Below are 18,929 nucleotides of genomic sequence, written 5' to 3'. Positions count from 1 at the left end.
AATTATCTAATTCACTATTCAAGTAGACCCACAATCTTCACCTGGGTTATGACTATATCATTACCTATTTAGAAATGGAAGATGTACCCCCTTCAAGTAATGAAACTTGTATCTGGATGGTTGGGCATTGTTTGCCAACATTTCCCAATCCTTGAAACCAGATGGGGCCATATAAAGCAGTAATCACTTGATAAATTTTATTTTTTTGTAATAATCAAAGCCTATCATTGTCATACAGATTTAGTTCACCCCAGTCCCTTGCTCCATTTCAAACACACTAATATCAGAGAGAAGTCTCTTTTCTCCACATAGTTGAGCTTTTGGAGAATAAAAATACACCGATATATATATATATCAATAAACATGACAGTTGAATGTATAAGATTCTGCCATCCAGCATGTGTTTTTTAATATTGGCATCAGACATAGCTCCAATCGGACAAGTAATGCAATTTTTGCATCAGAATAGTAGACCTGGTAACCTACAAGATTACAACCACCGTACTCCAATGGATGTTTCAGTCTAACGCTATTCTAACCATAATTCTGCCACTGGTGAGTCACGTCGTCGGCCTGTGAAGCAATGCAAAAAAGCTAGGTTTCATGGTAGAATATTTGCGGAAAACATAGTAGACTCTAGGAATGATGCCTAGGAAAGGCGGCAGTAACCTTCTACAGAACTCTCTGGTCTGATGACAGCACCCTACCCATCTAAGCAGCATTATTGCCTATAGATTGGTAATGTATTACAATTTAAGGATATCACAACAAATTGTGCTACTTGCGAACACTTAGCCCTGCAGAAGCAGCCTATCAAAATAGTCATGGTGCATGCAGATTTATGACACCGTCTCAGATAGGTCCACACTTTGTAATATCTTCCAGCACACACGAAAGAGGATGTGGCATAAGGGCCTGAGCTGCTGACTTCGGAGCTGAGTCTCAGCGTCAGCCCAACATTCTGGGCAAATCACTTTGGAGCAATTTACAAGAGGCTTGCACTGTCAGAGCATCACTTTTTTGATGCTCAGGCCTCTCAACCATTTTGTGTGGTATTTCATGGCCTCATAAATATGGAGTAAGAAAAAGCACCACTAGTTGCCGCCTTGTCTTACTTTGCATCAGCGAGGCGCTCCATGGGAGTTGCGGTGGATTTCCCCATCCAACGCCAATGGATTTTGATGCTGCCCCAAATGTACTTAATTACGTAAACCTGGGGCAGCACCAAAACCTTACGCCTCCCCAGAGCTGGTGTAATGAGGAGGAATATTTTCATATATCCTCGTTTTTTCCTCTTTCTTTTGTGTGCTGCAGCATGCAGCACACACAAGAAAGAGGAAAACACCTCTCTGGATTGTTTCTGTGCCTTCAGATGTCCCTTCCTTGCACCATGGTGCAACGGTCCATGCATTGACACTAAGCAGCCAATGGTGCACCGGTTCAAAGTACAGTAATGCACTATAGGCCAGATGCATCAAGTTTTCCAATAGCGATTATCAAGTTGCGATTTTTTGCAATTAAGTAATTGCTATTGGAATGTATGAAACTCCAGGAGTTTCATATAGCGATTAGCAAGGGCTTGCAAATGGACCTACTTCATAATTATTCATGAGGTAGGTCGCAATTTGCGACCCATTGCCAATGGCTACAATCACAGGGATGGTGGCCTGCTGGCTCAGCAGACCACCATGTCTGTGACTGCTTTACAATAAAGCAATTTTTTTTTTTTTTAAACACATCCTGTTTTCCTTAAAGGAAAACAGGAGGCATTTAAAAAAGAAAAATGAAAAATGTTTTTGCATGCATTCACAAAGGGGAAGGGGCACATTCTGTTTTTCGAATGGGTTACCACCAATTTGAAATTGGCGGTAACTGTGATTGTTTTGCGACCGCATTCACGGTCGCAAAACAATCATACATACCTCTGTGAATCGGTATTAGGAAGGGACGCCCTTGACACGTCGATTCCTAATACTGAATCGGTATGTAGTCGCAAATCCAATTTGCGATTTGGTTACAAGATACTGAATCGCAAAGTGGATTTGATACATACTAAAATGCACTTTTTGTGATCTCAAAACTGTTTGATACATCTGACCCCATATTTCATAATTTTCCTGCCCTTTCACATTGACGTAGCGCAACACAGCAAGAAAACATGCGGCGCTGCCGTACGCCAGTTCCCCATATATATATATATACATATATATATATATGTACACCCCTTAATCGCCTGGTGCCCACAATTTAGCACCTTGAGACCCTCATGGGTGATTTGCCATGCTTTACAAATCCTAGATTTATTGATTTTACCAGGGATATGATAATTTTCCTGGTCCTGCAAGCCAGCGGTTAAATGAATATAGTGAAAAGTAAAGGAGGCAGGTGGCAGGTGTTCCTTGTGCCTCGCTGGGGTTTCCTGTCTCTACCACATCAACATCTTATTTTGATTGTTGTTAGTGATTTGTTGTACAGCAGTTTCATGTACTTTAATTATCACTTCTAGAAATTAAACCTTTTTAAGACTACTAACATACACTACAATGAAGGTCAAGTGATTTTTGGCTTCTTAGGAGCCAAGGGTATCCCCTTACTTATCAATGTCATGCTGTACTCTGTATGGATTGCTTGAGGTGTTTCTTCCAACTATGAAGACAAGTCTTATTATTCCACATATTATTTTCTTTATACTGCGAGTTATGATTTTTCCTTTCAATATTTATGTCTAGCTTTGGTGTGGATAGCAGGCTGTGTGAGGAACAATGTTGAGAATATACTGGACTTGAAAAGCATCAACTGTCTGCTTTATAGATGTTGGTCACTTATACATCAATAAAATGTATATGTGGCCTGAAAGGATGCAGTCAGTAACTCTTGAAGAATTGTGAAACTCAGTTGACAATCCATATTTTCCAATGTTTTTCTTCCTCTCAGATGTTTTATGCCAGTCCCAATGCCCGCGACTATAAGAAGACCTAGTTAGCCTCTGCTGAGACATTCTGTATGCATAGTTGGTCTAATAATTCCTGAATACGCTCTCTGTTTTTGCATGCATGGCTCAGTGTACAAATGATTGATGACATTTTTTCATCAATGTCTTTATATCAGATTCTATGTTAACTCTGGGCCAGCTTGTCCTCACTAGTGTGTTTCTCAGCGTAGAGGGTTCTGTCTGTCATCTAGCTCCTACACCCCTGCTTTCTGCTTGCTACCTTGAAATCTTTCTCTGCAGAGTGCATAGTGATCGATGAAATGCATGATCTTTACCACGACTTTAAACGCCCCGGTTAAATCATTTATTTATAGAATTTGTAAAGCGCGTAATTGCCCAAAAAGGCCCTAGCGCCATGAGGTCTGAAGCCGAGGAGGTGTCAAATTTTAATCAATATATCCACAGCTGACAAGGCACGTTTCCTTTGTGAACAAGATACAGTTGGCCATTGAATGGAATTTAGTTGACAGTCAGTTTCAGAGAGTGGCATCCTGGTTGGAAAAAACATTTGCGTGGCATGGTGTTTATTCCTGACCTTGGGTACACTGGCGAGGTGCGCACAAATCCGAGCGCAGGGGTCACCCTGATTTAAATCAACTGAAGAGCCGCTGAATAAGGAAGGAAGGGCTTTTACTGTCAGGTGCTTCAAAGGATTTGCAAAGACTCTTAAACATAAAACACTTGTGACTCGAAGCCGCTGGAGTTTCTTCTGATGAATGGAGATCGTATTCATCTGAGGACTTTTAGGCAGAAGCGGAGCTGCCGCATTTTATTCCAAGTGAGGAGAGTAAGCTATTGATGTTTTCCTCAAGATAATGTGCTACGATTTTGCGTGTTACGGATCTGAATGCTTTAGGCAGGGGCAGCACCTAAGCCTTTCACTGCAGGACTAGACCCATCTCTGATACCACAGTTTCCGGGCCATCGGCATCACAGCCGCCACGATCATTTTTATGGCAAAAATGTATTGCAATTAATTTCTCTCTCTAAGTTTTATATCTCAGTTTATTAAATATTTTATACCTCTGAAACATTTTTGCTAAATATATTCTATGGAGCATTTTACAAAATACACTGGAAACACATTGCAAATGCAAATATGTGGATTGTGAACTTTAACAGTTTAAGTAGTATATTATATACATGCTTCACAATTAAAATACAGGCAAGTTTGAACAATAATGGTATTGTGAGATCAAACCATGAGTTTTGGATAGGCAAATAAGATTAAAAAGAGAGGAGACTAGACAGAAGAAAATGGAAGAAGCCATAAACAATGAAGTGGAGTCATAGCCGTATTGGTGTAGAGCGTGAATAATAATAAATACAACAAACGTAGTAGCAATATATCACAGTTAGTAATAATGGTATACAAATTGTAAAGCTATTCATTAAGTGTAAGTTATGCAGTTATACAGTTAGGTGGGGGGGAGGGAAATCCGTTCCTTTGGCAGAACGTGACACATAGTTATTGAGTGGCATCCACAGCTGATGACATTTGATGTATAGTTGCATCAGGTCAATTTAATAATTGTGTAGTCTATGATAGTAACAGACTATGGCCCATATTTATACTTTTTTGTGCAGAATTTCGTCATTGTTTGACACAAAAGCGGTGCAAACTTACAAAATATAATTGTATTTTGTAAGTGGGCGCCGCTTTTGAGTCAAAAAGTGACGCAAATGTGGCGCAAAAAAGTATAAATATGGGCCTAAATTCCACCAATTTGGAAGAGTGATATTGTCGTAGATTTCCAATAAACAACTAAAATATGAAACACGTTTTTGACTCAATAAGGTGCCATTATTTCGATAAATATAAGGTATAATTAATTTATGAAATGCAGTTCCTTAACAATGCCAAAAAAATTAATTTCATGACAGATAACATTTCTTATTACATACATCTTACCATTTAAAAATAACCTGACATTATTCTCATTCATATAATTAACTACATTTATCCTCTATTGGGGCACGTCAATCATTATTTCATAAGCAAATATTTATAAGAATAACACCTTATGTTCTACTGTGCCTCAATTTTAAAACGTACCACTTTTGTGCTTTGTCGGTAACTCTGAAATCAAAGTTTCGATTCCTAGTGTATCTTTCTCTTCATTACGTTGGGTGGCAACTCGTGGCTTTATATAAATATAAGTACACTCTTCCATTTGAAAGGCGTATCTGAAAAACACAGATGCTTTGATGATCTGTGTGATTCCAGTCAAGAAAGATACATTGTTACCCACGAGCCCTGGCACTGAAGGGGACTGTTTTTATAGCAGATGTGCATTTTGTGAACAGGCAAAATGCTGCAATAACAGTGAGAGGTGACAGTGGCTGAGGTAGCCGTTTCTGCATGCTGTTGTAAGCATAAGCAACATTTGAATAACAATTTAACTGGCCAATGGATGAAGATGAGCCGAAGTTGCTCTTTGTATGCTTATATGATTTAAAAAAAATCAGCAGTCTAACAAAACAGCTACTTCTGTCTCAAAGGGAACACCTACAAATTAAACATTATGTGCAATGAAAGTAGTATTATAGGACTACTCTTTTACATACTCATTTCATGTCTTTGTGAACTGGCTCCAAAACGTCAAACTCCCTTTAAATAAAAGTGCAGAGGGCATTTTACTTTCTCGTTTTGAGGCCAATTCACAAAGGCGTGTAAAAGTACTTGAAAGAGTGCTTATTTATGTATCCCAAAATTCCTTTGTGAACAGGCCCCATGGTATTTAGATCTCAGTAGCGACATCGGATCTCTAGTGATTACATGGCTTAGATTATTTATTTGGTAAGAAGGCTAAGGTAACAGAAGAAATCAATACCAATACGGTGATATTGCATGCAGGAGGGTCAGGAGTAGGAACAGTTTCACTATCAAACAGGAACATCTCGCAGCGCACTTAGGGGGCGAGGTAGCACGTGGCAGTGGGGTAGGAAGAGAGAAAGAAAATATCATTTAATACAATAAAAACCACTTACCTCGCCGCTGCCACCACTGCGCCGCTCCTCTTGCCTTCACTGCAGGCACAGGCTCCCAGCCTGCCCTGCAGCTAGTCTGAACGCTGCTGCATGACAGCAGCATTTGGATTGGTTGGAGTGCCAAGCCAGGGTGCTCCCAGGGAGACTGGAAGCCTGTGCCTGCTCTCTCCTACCTGGCAACACAGTGCCGGGTTGGAGAGAGCCTAGTGCGCATGTGTGTTTGCTGTGCACTCCCCCCTCAGTCCCTGCCATCGCCCGTGGCCCAGCCCCTTTTACAAGAAAACAACAATCAACATAGTTTATTATAATTTTCTTGTAATGGTTTTGCAGCTGCTGCTGGCGGGAGAGGAGCAACGCTCCTCTGCCTTAGTGGAGGAGCCGCTTCTGCTATCAAAGGCTTGCCTGCATGGTGTTTCTGTGCCCAGTCAGGTATACTAGTTGAGCCATGGTATGGGGACAGTAGTTCCAAGGAAATCCCCTAGGGGCTCACTGGAAAAAATAATGGTGGTACTCTTGTTGCATTTACTCTCTGTAGAAAAAAAGTTAACTGGAGGACCACATTTGAGGTTGGAAAATTCAGTACCATTATACTGGGTAAATGTAACATGTGTTATTATGCATTGCTACCTCTCTTTGGTGCTTCATACCCCTTGTGGGCAGTGGAAAAAACATAACATAGGCAGGACAATGGAAGCCCTGTTTACTTTTTGCAGTTTTCACCTCTTGCCCTCCGTAATAGCCTCAACAGCACATAGAAACTTGTTGAAGGGATAAGCGGGATGAACCTATTCATGGCTTAATGGTGAAAATTACGAGCAATGTTACTTCTGTTACCCCTTGAAGTTTTACAAATTAACATTCATGCCAATGTGTAATAGTAGATAGAGTTGCTTGATAGACAATGTCTCATTTCTACCTTCATTTCAATGAACCTTCTGTCATTTCTCACATTGTATTTTTGGCTTCTTTTCTCACATCAATAGTTTCTAACTTTCTCTGCACAGCAGTTAATTAGAGTCTATTTTCTCCTGGTGTCTCTGTTGGCTTACCTGAAAACTTCCTTTCAAAGTCTTTTGTTTCTACAGGATGGGAAGGTGTGAATTCCTATTCTAGAGAGAATTTTCACAGCTATCTTAGGTATGGCCTAGACGTGGCTTAGTTGTGGTACCTTTTATAATCAAACACTCTCAGAAATAAAAAGATATTTTCTTAAATACATACATAAAGGTGTTTTGGGACAACATTCTTCATTTATGTGGTACAAAGTCAGGAACAGGGGCACTGTGGACTGCAGATGCATGAGCACTCTCCTTTGCATGTGCTGTGTTGCTTCGGACAGCAGACTCAGGAGCATTTCTTGTTCTTGGTTTTGGTGCTTTTTGAGTTGCGGAACCCGTGTTTCTCACTTCTGTCAGCTGCTTGCAGTGCAGTGAGTTCATCCAGGTAGGCATCCCACTGCACTTTATAGCTGGGTTTGTGGTAAGCAAGATGTGATATGGCCCTTGCCATTGGGGCTGAAGTGTAGACACCCAGAACTTACTATTGGCAGTAACCTCCCATCCTCAATAGACTTGGCACCTGGGAGATGCCTATATTGCAATCACGGGGCAAATACAATTTCTCTTTACAGACACTTTATTTCAATTTAGGTAATTCAGTCAGTAGATGCAGAGAATCTTCCTTTCACTAGACCAGTGAGCTAGAAGCAACCAACAAATCATTAGCATATTGAACCAGCGTAGACATTGTCAATGTCCAGATTTCTCTTGAGCGCATGTGAGAAGACAGAAGGTGCCTCTGTATACCCTTGTGGCAATGCTCCTGTTGAGGTATGTTCTGTTTAAACTGATTGGACCACAACTAATAATTGCAAACAGAACAAAGGGGAAACCCCTGCTGATTACTTTCACCAGTTGAGAAAAATGAAATAAATACATGTATTTACATGGGATGTTTAATTCACAATGGCTCCATAAAAAAACATGATGGACTTGAGAGGCGGGATAAATTACTGGAGTAGTTAAAAGGTACGAAGTTGCACAGAGTGGATTTGAACCACTCCAATTAGATTAAGTTAATCAGCCTGCAAAAAAACAGAGACAGCATCCTAGTAACCAATGCCTTACATACAAGATGTACACATAAGAAGTGTTTGTATGATCCATTACATTGATGACATTTGAGAGACTAAGCAAGTGAGAAGACAGTTTTACCCAGTAGCTAGTGTGTGGAAACAGCTAAATACTATGTGGAGGCTAGTAGTGTTGGTGCTGCATCAGGGTCTGAACCTTTAAAATATCAACCCATCAATCTATTTGCAGAAATAATTTACTTCTCATCCAGATAGCCATAAAAATACTGATGGTGTCTACATGCGTCACATAAGATGTGGGACTTTTCAGTAGATAGCTCTTGAATAGGCCACAAAAAGTTCAATTTCTGGCTTTAGTAGTAAAAAGGGTTATGTCTGAATTTACGGAATAAGTATAGGCATTTTCAAGACAGAGAGGCATTATTATCCCTGAAATTAGGATACGGCTGAAAAATATTAAGGGTGTTTTTTGTCAATTTAAGTGATGGCAGGTAGAGAAATCTTAGCAAAACATTCAGGCCTTCATTATGAGTTTTGCGGGCGGAAATGCCCGCCCGCCAAACTCCTGCGGTTGGGTTACCACCTATGCGGCAGTCCTCCCGCAGCCCCTATTACGAGTTTTCCGCTGGCCCAGTGGGAAACATCCCACAACATTAACGCCAGCTCGTAATCGAGCCGGCAACAATGTTGCGGTGTGTTGGGTGCAACAGCACCCGTCATGCTTAAAGCGCAATGGGGCTGTCCATGGGGGCAGCTGCACAATCCATGCCAAGTGCATGGGCAGTGCAGGGGCCCCATGGGTCCCCGACACCCCATCTCTGCCAGCTTTTACATGGCGGTGCAACCGCCATGTAAAAGCTGGTGGAGAGGGAACTCGTAAGCGCTGCCCTGGTGGATTAAGACCGCTGGCACCACAAGGCCATCGGCTGGCGAAAATGTAGCAGTGCCACTGGTCCGACCGTGGCGCGTTCACCACGGTCATGATGTGGAGTCCGGACTGCTACATTTGCAGCGGTCTGACTGCCACCGCGAGTCTGGTGATCCTAGGACTGCCAGATTTGTAATGAGTGCCTCAGTGTCTAAACATGTATGAAACGTGGGACAGAGTATATGACACCTTTCCCTTCGCCTTGTTGTAGTCATCCTGCCTGGCTAGTTATTCCATCCCCTGCTAAATCTTGGTCTATTGTCCTAAATACGAGAACTCTTTCAATTTTGTTGGGGCCCATACCAACAATTACCAGCCCCATCAGAATTGTGACATAGTCTTAGGACAAAATGAGGCAAGGGAATTGGACCCAGAATTATTGATTGACCTGGTAGTTCCTCATGTTTAGTGGACCCTCAGGGTCCAACTCACAACGGGCCAGATTTTCGCTGTCCACAGATTTCCTGATACTTCAAGTATCTGTAACTTTGATGGTGCAGAAATACCGGCTAAATGTCTGGGCCACCTATTAAAAAGTTTTTTGTCTTTCTGCTTGTGTCTAGAAAAGATTTGGGGTCGAATTTATCACCAACGTGCACTGGGTGAGTGTTCTTAAGGTTGCACAAACCTGCACAAAGTGTTTATTTTTGTATTTATAGTCCACCACTACTGGACTTCTGCGAAGAAAAGCAGCCTCAAAATAATGCACAGTTGCACTTTATGCTACTTTGCCCTACTTTGTGTCAAGGTGGCATACCATGGGTGGTACAAAGGTAATTCTGTAAAACCACCCTTAGGTTCTTATTAAAATCCCTATCTGCTAATATTGGTAGACAGGTATATGAGCCAAAACTATATACCTCCACAGGCAGGCGTAATATTAAAGAAAAGTTTTCTTTTGTCAAAACGTTTCTAATTTTGCATATGTGCTCTGTTGTATAGCACACATACAATGTTATAGAAGGGTTTTAAAACCTATGCTTGACATCATGTACACACCTTGCACTATAGTCCCAGCGTATGTATAATGACACTAGGCAACCTACAGTGCACCAGTGCAGGGAGAGAGGGAAACAACACCATACCATAGTAGAAGTGACACTTTTCCGTTTTCTTCTTTTCACGCTGTGCAGCATTATATGAACTCTTTGTAAATGTGCCCCTTGGTTCAGAGTACACATTACAAATGCTATTAATACATGTATTACGTTGATCAAACGTATGTTTAAATTGAGAGACTGCACAAATAACTCCTTTAATTGTCAGAATATGTTTTCTTAAGATTCTCTTTAGAACTGAGCAAGTTCCAATTTCAATTTTTATATTGAGTTGCCCAATTCCAGTAGTTAACTAACACTTTAGCACGTATGTATATGTATAGTGAAACAAGGCACTGGATGCTTTATTTAATATCACCAGTACTGAACTTTACATCCCCTGCAAAAACTTCCTTTGTGGAAAACAAGCCAGCATTTGTATTCCGTCATTTTTAATGTACAATGTGACATTAGAAGGCAATATTCTTGCATAATAGATGTATGCTCTGGCCCATTTCATAAATAAACTATTTTTAAGCCGCTCCGATTTGTGAGTCACTAGTTTCTGGAATGAAATAATGAAAGCTCTCCACAAGAATACGTGAATTCTTTAACAAATGATTGGAAGCAGCTTTGTTATTGCATGGTAAAACTTGCAAACTCAAAATACCTTCACCTTCTACAAAGGCTGAATGTATTTTCAAGTAAGGCATAATCGTGACACATTTTTTACTGTCTTGCTTGGCTTTCAATGAATAATATGAAACGTTTTTCAATCCAAATCTGGTTTTGCTGTCGCATGGGGAGGGGGCGAGGAGGGGTGGTTGGCAACAGGGGGTGACACAACTACACCAGCACGATTACAGTCTTTTAATAATAATAGTTCCTTTTCTGTGAAATAAGATGCTGTTAAAGAAGGGACAAAAAGTAAAACTAAAAGCAATGTACTCTGTTGGCAGGACCTTACAAAACCCCTAGGTGTTAAAGATTTCAAAATATAAATATCCATATTGTAATACCAATAGGTATCTCTAAACCACAAATTACCTCCCCCATAGCCCTCCAAAACCTAGTCCCTGTGACCAGGAAATGTGAATAGCAACTTCTGCTGTAATTAGGTACTTATATAAAAACATTGTGATATTCCAAATGTGCTACTCCTGTATGCTACAGAATGCAGGACAGATAGCTAGATGTTAAGGAGTGGAAATACTGTGTAGCTTTGCCAGGATAGACAAGGGAGTGATTAAGGGGAAGATGACATGAAGGCAACAATTAAGTACTCCCCATTTGGATGTGAATCACTTGACAGGTGACACAAACAGGAATCAATATTTTATTTTATTTTATTGTGTTAGCTTTTTATTTATAGAAAGAAAATGTATTAGACCTCTCACTATTTGCAAAAAAGAGGGATGTCTGTGAGAAAGTTTATTTTGTTCAGTTTTGATATTAACAGCTTCAGAAGGTCGACAGTGTATACAATTCCTACATCTATCAGACAATGACACGGACAAAAAAGTATAATTTAAAAACTTAAGACAAATCCAAAAACGCATTAAAATGTTTAAAAACAGGGTAACAGTATGTTGTTGTCGACAGGAAAAAGACACATTTTGGAGCTTGTTTAGCATTATTCACGCCATTTTTAATAAACATATTCCTCAGAAATCTTTTACAAGTGGTGGCTAGCGATTTTGAACGTGGTGGTGCATAATATCTACCGCCGGTAGCTGAGAGTGAGCAAGGCAAGCAAACCCAGCCTCTTCAAGGGGGTTTGGTTACCCCACCCCCTAAGAAAAATTTGCAAAAGTTGTGTCAAATAGGGCATTTTATAGCACAATTTTACATACATTTACTAAATTGAAATAGGCTCTCAAAGGGCACTCATTAATTATTTAGGCACTTTCTGAATGTGCAAACTAAGCCTAAACTTCCACAGGAGTGTTGGAAGATCGACTGCCATGGGATAATTTTGGGAAATGAAGACAAAATGGTGTAATTTCAATCTATTTCCACTAAAAGAGTCTAAAAGCCTAGGTGACTTTGGTAGTTCTGAGAAAGCACTTTCACATGGCTTATCATTTACTATAGCATTTCTTTACACTTCTACATGTCACTCCTTTCGAATTTCCATCTTGTTCCTTTCAAATATATCCACAATCAGATATTAGGACTGGGAATGTTCTTGTATGGGAGAGAATGGAAAAATAAAAAATGAAAATTACACAACTCTCTAAACCACATGCAATACAATGTAGTTTCATTGATTTCACAGGCTTGCTTCTTGCTTTTGCTAAAGTTATGGGCAGCAAATGGTTTGCACTAATCGGACAGCGGTATTAATTGTCTCTTAAATATATGCTTTAAGTTCATATTTAGAAACGTAATCAAATCGTCTCCAAACATCAACTTATCATTTTTTTCTTTAACACAAACGTTATTGCATTTTCATATATCAGGCATCACAGGCAAATGAGTGTTAGTTATGGAATCAGTATTATCACTGAGAGTCAATGATATATATGCAAATTGCCACTTCTGTGGCATATCAATCATTGTTCCGTTGTGAAAAGGCAAACAAAGATTCAACACCATTCTCAACCCTCCACCAGGATCCCAAACCAATAACAAGAACCCTCAAAGTGTCACCTAAGAGTCGCCTCTCATGTCAGGGAACATCACCTTCTCAATTAATGAAAATATGGACATTTTACTATCAAATAGTGCTATAATTTTTTTTATGTGATTCCAGAAATACAGGCCTATCATTTTCATGACATAAATGTGTTTTTGTTCTGAAACACTATGCTTTCTTTTTTTATCCAATGCATGTTTGATGCTTAAAGATCAGGTCAATCAATCAATCAAGGTTCTTGTAGAGTGCGGTTAATCACCTGTTTGGGTCTCAAGGCGCTGGGAGGGGTTTGAGGGCGGGGGCTGCAGCTCAGTTGAAGGGCTAGTTGGCAGGTTCAATCAAAGGACTTGAGGCCCTTCCTGAATTGAGGCAAAGAGGGAGATTGCCTGAGATGAAGAAGAAAAGAGTTACAGATCTTCATGGGGAGGTAGGAGAAGGATCTTCCTCCGGCTGTGGTATTGGGGATCCATGGGATGGTGGTCAGGGCCAGGTGAGCAGAATGGAGTTGTCTGGTGGGCTTGTGGAAGGCGGCGGTGGTTGAGGTATGCAGGCCTGATGTTGTGGAGGGCTTTGTAGGCGTGCATGAGCAGCTTGAAGGTGATTCTTTTGCTGATCGGGAGCCACTGTAGGTCTCTCAGGTGCCCTGAGATGTGGTTGCAGTGAGGGATGTCCAAGATAAGTCTATCCATGGCGTTCTGGATTTTTTGCATCTTCTTTTTGAGCTTCTGGGTGGTACCTGCATAGAGTGAGTTGCTGTAGTCAAGCTTGCTACTGACGAGCGCCTGGGTTACTGGTCTTCTGGAGTCAATGGGGCTCCACTTAAAGCTCCGAGTCAGCGGTCCACCAGGAGTTGTTCCACTATGAGGGGGTGGTGCCCAAAATGAGGACTTTCATCTTGTCGTAGTTGAGCTTGAGGCAGCTGTCTTTCATCCAGGTGGTGACTGCCTTCATCCCTTTGCCGAAGTTGGTCTTCGTGACTGCAGGTTCGTCAGTGAGGGAGAGGATCAGCCGAGTGTCATCGGCATAGAAGACAATGTTTAGTCTGTGGTTTCTGATGAGGTCTGCTAGCGGGTCATGTAGCTGTTGAAGAGGGTGGGGCTCAAGGAGGCACCTTGGGGGACACAGCAGTTGATCTCTGCAGGTTTGAATGTGAATGGTGGGAGCCTGACTCTCTGACTGGGTACGGCCGGTGAGGATGGAGAGGATCCATTTCAGGACTTTGCCGCGGATGCCGACATCATGGAGTCTTGCGCAGAGGGTGGGGTGGGAGATGGTGTTGAAGGCAGGCGACAGGTCCAGGAGGATGAGGACTGCGGTTTCACCTTGGTCCAGGAGATTGTGGATGTTGCAGCGAGGAAAGCAGCTGTGGTTGCTTCTGAAGCCAGTTTAGGAGGGGTCCAAAATGTGGTTGGTCTCGATGAATTAGGTGAGTTGTGCTTGATGGCTTTTTCAATGACTTTGGCTGGGAAGGAGAGCAATGAGATGGGTCTGTAAACAAGTCATCTTTTGCATCAAGTGCTCACATCTACTACTACCACAGATTAATTGATTCAGTCTTGTGTTCCCATATATCACCATTGCATGCCATAGATGTTAGTAGTATGGCAAATAGTATCACTTTTATGACAGGTCAACAGAATACCAAGGGTAGGCTCTCTGTTTCCATGACTGCCCATTTTGCTAAGCATGTGCACTATTATACCATGAATGCCTGGCATCAGGAGGCAATTTAATTGTTATTTTTCATGTTGTTTGTGTCCTTCTTTATAGCTGCTCAGAAGACAGTCCTGCAGTTTTCCACACAGTGCCCCCTCTCTTTTACTTCTCTTTCTGTCCAGCTCTCTCTTCTTTCTCTCTCTCTCTTCCACATCTCTCTTTCTCTCCCCATTACTCTGTCTCTCTCTCTCTCACTATTATCAAAATTTCCCTCCAATAAGGTCCTATATTCATTATCTGACTCCCTTTTATTTTTTATTTTCTCCATGATCTTGTCAATGGTCTCTTGAACACAATTTATGATTTGGTGTTAAATTAATTTCTTTATAATCTCCTCATTAGTCTTCCCCTTGGTTATTTCAGTTGTCTTTTGCTTTTTATGCCATACTAGTGTAATCACCTTAGTATTAGTGATAAAAAAGCAATAATATTTGAGTATGATCTTAAACTCTTACATTTCTAACCAAACTGTAACTGCCATAACTTACAGACCCCTCTTAACATTGTTTCTTCTCAAATTCCGACACGGTAACTGACAGATTACAACATAATAGCATAGTTTGAAAAAACAGCACCGTATTTTATATTATTATCATTGGGCTAAGGCCAAAGAAAGATGACCCCCAAATCTCATGGTATTTTAGGCCTCCATTGCTGATCGCTTTCCTCTATTTTATGGAGCCTTGCCACTGAGTCAGGGCAGCTGACTAGCATGTGGAAGTCTTGGAAATAGGCCATTCATACACAGCGAGGCATAAACACTATTCTTTTGGGTACGAGTGCCTGAAGGCCCCGTTCTCTGCCCCGACCAAATGGGCCTCACTAGAGATGCACACCGGTAACCGCTAGACTCACCCGCACTGACAAGAGCGAACAAAGCTAAAACTGTAAAAACAATCTCTCACCTTGAAATATAAGTTCACTGTATACAGGTCATATTAAGCATCTCAGCTAGTTACATATTTACATTGTTTAACACACCCAGTACCTAAAGCCTGAAGAAAAATGTATCTACCTAGCATGTTTCCATAGATTGAAAACCATTAGTAACCTGAATATTTAATTCCCATAGAATGTATACACATGTAAATACATTGCTACCTATCTGATTGAGGAGTAGCATTTAAAAGAGTTTAAAAGAGCAAGATGATTCTGTTAGGGGGCTATTTATGTGTGGAACAAGATTCTAGTTCTGGAATGGTAATGTTTTATGATGTAACATGGTCTTTAAAGTGATGCATGGAGTGGCATTAAAAGACTCATACATAATAATAGCCTCTAGTCTTGTAATGAAATTTGAAAACACATCCAAATTCTAACAGGCAAGAAAGTGTTAGAAGTTGCCCATGTGAAAGTATTGTCAATTTCCTGTAAAGTAACACCAGCTGCTTATGCGCAGGATGCTGCCACCACACTGCCTTATTACCTGGCAAATTGAGACCCACTGCAGAGTAGGATTGAGAAATTGCCTGTCATACCCATCCACTTATAGTAGAAGAAGATGCTTTCTTCCCTGAACAGACAGTACCACATGAGACAAACAAGAACTGAGAGGAACTGAAGTTTTGAGTTCATTGCAGATAAATTAACAAATCTCTTCTGACAACTAAGGTTGATTCAACATTATGGCCCTCATTACAACCTTGGCGGTTGGATGAGGCTGACCTCCAAGGTTGTACCGCCAGTCGGCCGCCCATGTGGCCGGAAACCCGCCGGCTGCATTTGGAGATCCCCAGAGTTTCCACCCGCCGGCCCAGCGGGGATGTCTTAATGGAGCCTGCAGCAATGTGGCGGTTCGGCAGGTGCAGCAGCACCCGTCGCGCTTTTCACTGTCTGCCAGGCTAGTGCATGGGCAGTGCAGGGGACCACAGGGGCCCCCAGGGGCCCCGCGACTCCCCTTCCTGCCAGCCTTTCTAACGCGGTCTCTACCACCATGGACAGGCTGGTGGGAAGGGGAGTCAAAATCCCCAGGGCAGCGGTGCAAGCAGCGCTGCCCTGGCAGATTCAAACCGCCGGAACAACCATGGTGGAAAACCACCGGTTCCGGCAGTGTGACCGCGGCGCTACTGCCGTGGTTAAAATATGGCAATTTGTACCGTCAGCCTGTTGGCGGTACGATCACCACTTGGGTTGTAATGAGGGCCTATGTGTAGACTGGAAAACCAGAAGTACAATCACCTGAGTGGAATGAAACATCGATTCGATTTTTTATCCAAACTTGGGATCTTGCAGAAGGACAAACTTATCCAGGAAAAGTTTAAGATAAAGGTAGGCAATGAATAAAAAAGACAACTTTCCAGTCCTCTTAGGAGATGCTACTTTGGCTGGTACCCAAGACATGTCTGTGTGCTTGAAAGGCCCAAAGGTGCTTTTTGTAGCCTTTCCAGAACAATCAAGAGATCCCAAGATGGAATAGGACAAGACTCACAATGTTTTTTAAAACATAAACTACGCAAATGTTTCCTAACTATGAGAAAAAAAGGAACAAAACACTCCTGGTTTCTCTACAAGATCTCATTACTGCCCACTGGAAGGAAAGAGTAGCCAGGGCTAAGCCCTTAGTGAACCCATCTTGCAAGAAATCCAAAGTTTTGAAAGGGTCTACCACAAGAGGATCAAAGCCAGAACTGAAACACCAGGAGCAAACATGCTTCCAATCTTTATCATATGCAATAGGGTAAAACTGCTTTCAACTATCTGGATATCGCAAGCCACTTCCCATAAGCATCCAGATCGTTGCAAGCCAATCCTTCCATCTCCAGGCTGTCAGTTTTATCTGACGTAATTGCATCTGTGGCAATACTGGGAATTAATAAACTTTTTACATTCCTGATGGATCGGGCCGTGAAAATAGGCATCCTGAAGATACAGCTGTACAGCACACGTACAAAATAGGAAACATTTTAAAGTTTGTCTATCTATAGAATTTCTGTACAGGAAAGGAACAATGCTAGTACAAAACCTATGCTAGACTCCTACACACACCCTTGAACTGTGGCACAAAGGTGTGTGCATGACGCTCGGCAGAATAATTCTGCACTGGCACTAGGGAGAGGGGAAGAGAGAGCCATATTTATGTAGATATGGCACTCTCCTGCTCTCTCCTTCTCACGCAATGATGCAGCACAGTATTTTTGGCTGCTGTGTTGTGTGACAATTTAGTAAATCTTGCCAAGTGTTTTAGATAGTATCAAAGATATCAGAATCATTGTTAATTGTGTACATAATGCATTCACAGCTCACCATATTCATCATTTTGGTATGCCAGGTTGAAAGTACAGATAACACAGGTGTTTACCAGAGTCTAACAATACAGAGGTTGGCAGGTGCTGTAGTGAACCAGCGCCCTCCTGTAAGCATATCCACCTTCAATATTGGACATTTCCTGGAAAAGAGAATCCACATAGTGTTCTCATTATGTCCCATATCTGGAACCAAACTTGGGTAAGCCTAGGACAAGAACATTGGTCCATTATCTCATTTTAACAGTCTATTCCATTTTCTTTTACGCTTTCCCTCAGCACTTTTTCTCAAATTTGGGCTGCACGTCTGCGTATTAAAGTCTATAAATTCCCACTGCTAAGGACTGTGTGCTCATTGATGCAGGACAAAGTAGACCTACTGATTATGAAAATAGGTTTAACAGACAATTAATTAATGAAGCAATGAGTGAACAGAATTACATCTTTTAAAAAACGTCATACCTTAACAGCGAGCAGCCCTGAAAAGCAAATTGCTTTTTAAAAACTTGTCCACATAGAAAATTGCAACTTGAGAAGAAAGCATTTGTGAATATGAAAAGTAGGTCTATAGTTATTCAAATGTAGCTCTTTCAACAATGGTTTAAAATGTCTTGATCTAGACACTCTGGGGGTCATTCCAATGTTGGCGGGCGGCGGAGGCCGCCCGCCAGAATTCCCCCATCCGAAATACCGCGCCGCGGTCAAAAGACCGCGGCGGGTATTACAAGTTTTCCCCTGGGCTGGCGGGCGGTTGCTGAAAAACCGCCCGCCAGCCCAGGGGAAAACGACCTTCCCACGAGGATGCCGGCTCGTAATCGAGCCGGCGGAGTGGGAAGGTGCGACGGGTGCAGTGGCACCCGTCGCGTATTTCAGTGTCTGCAAGGCAGACACTGAAATACTTTGCGGGGCCCTCTTACCGGGGCCCCTGCCGTGCCCATGCCATTGGCATGGGCACGGCAGGGGCCCCCAGGGGCCCCGCGACCCCCCCTACCGCCATCCTGTTCATGGCGGCTTTCCCGCCATGAACAGGATGGCGGTAGGGGGGGTCGGAATCCTCATGGCTGCGGAGCGCGCTCCGCAGCCATGGAGGATTCACACGAGCAGCGGAAAGTCGGCGGGAGACCGCTGACTTTCCGCTTCTGACCGCGGCTGAACCGCCGCGGTCAGAATGCTCGTTGGAGCACCGCCAGCCTGTTGGCGGTGCTCCCGTGGTCGGTGGCCCTGGCGGCCACCGGCCGCCAGGGTCAGAATGACCCTCTCTATGTAGATCACAGAAAAAAAAATGACATTCCC

General features: G+C 42.1%; 1 protein-coding gene across 5 annotated transcripts in view; it reads right to left on the bottom strand.

Annotated features, from left to right (window-relative positions):
* LOC138282727 (uncharacterized) overlaps positions 1-18,929 on the bottom strand; it is a 390,534-nt gene that overhangs the window by 116,301 nt on the left and 255,304 nt on the right. The window contains exon 3 of one of the 5 annotated variants that reach the window (XR_011200991.1): positions 11,469-14,140. The exons of the other annotated variants lie outside the window; for them this stretch is intronic. The gene's annotated coding sequence lies outside the window, so the exon portion shown is untranslated. Of the gene's footprint in view, positions 1-11,468; positions 14,141-18,929 lie in introns of those variants that run through there. 5 annotated transcript variants of the gene reach the window in all.

The sequence above is a fragment of the Pleurodeles waltl genome, chromosome 2_2 (genome assembly GCF_031143425.1).
Source record: "Pleurodeles waltl isolate 20211129_DDA chromosome 2_2, aPleWal1.hap1.20221129, whole genome shotgun sequence".
Classification (NCBI taxonomy): Eukaryota; Metazoa; Chordata; class Amphibia; order Caudata; family Salamandridae; genus Pleurodeles; species Pleurodeles waltl.
Note: the sequence above shows the minus strand (reverse complement) of the source record. Positions and strands in the feature narration are given on the sequence as shown.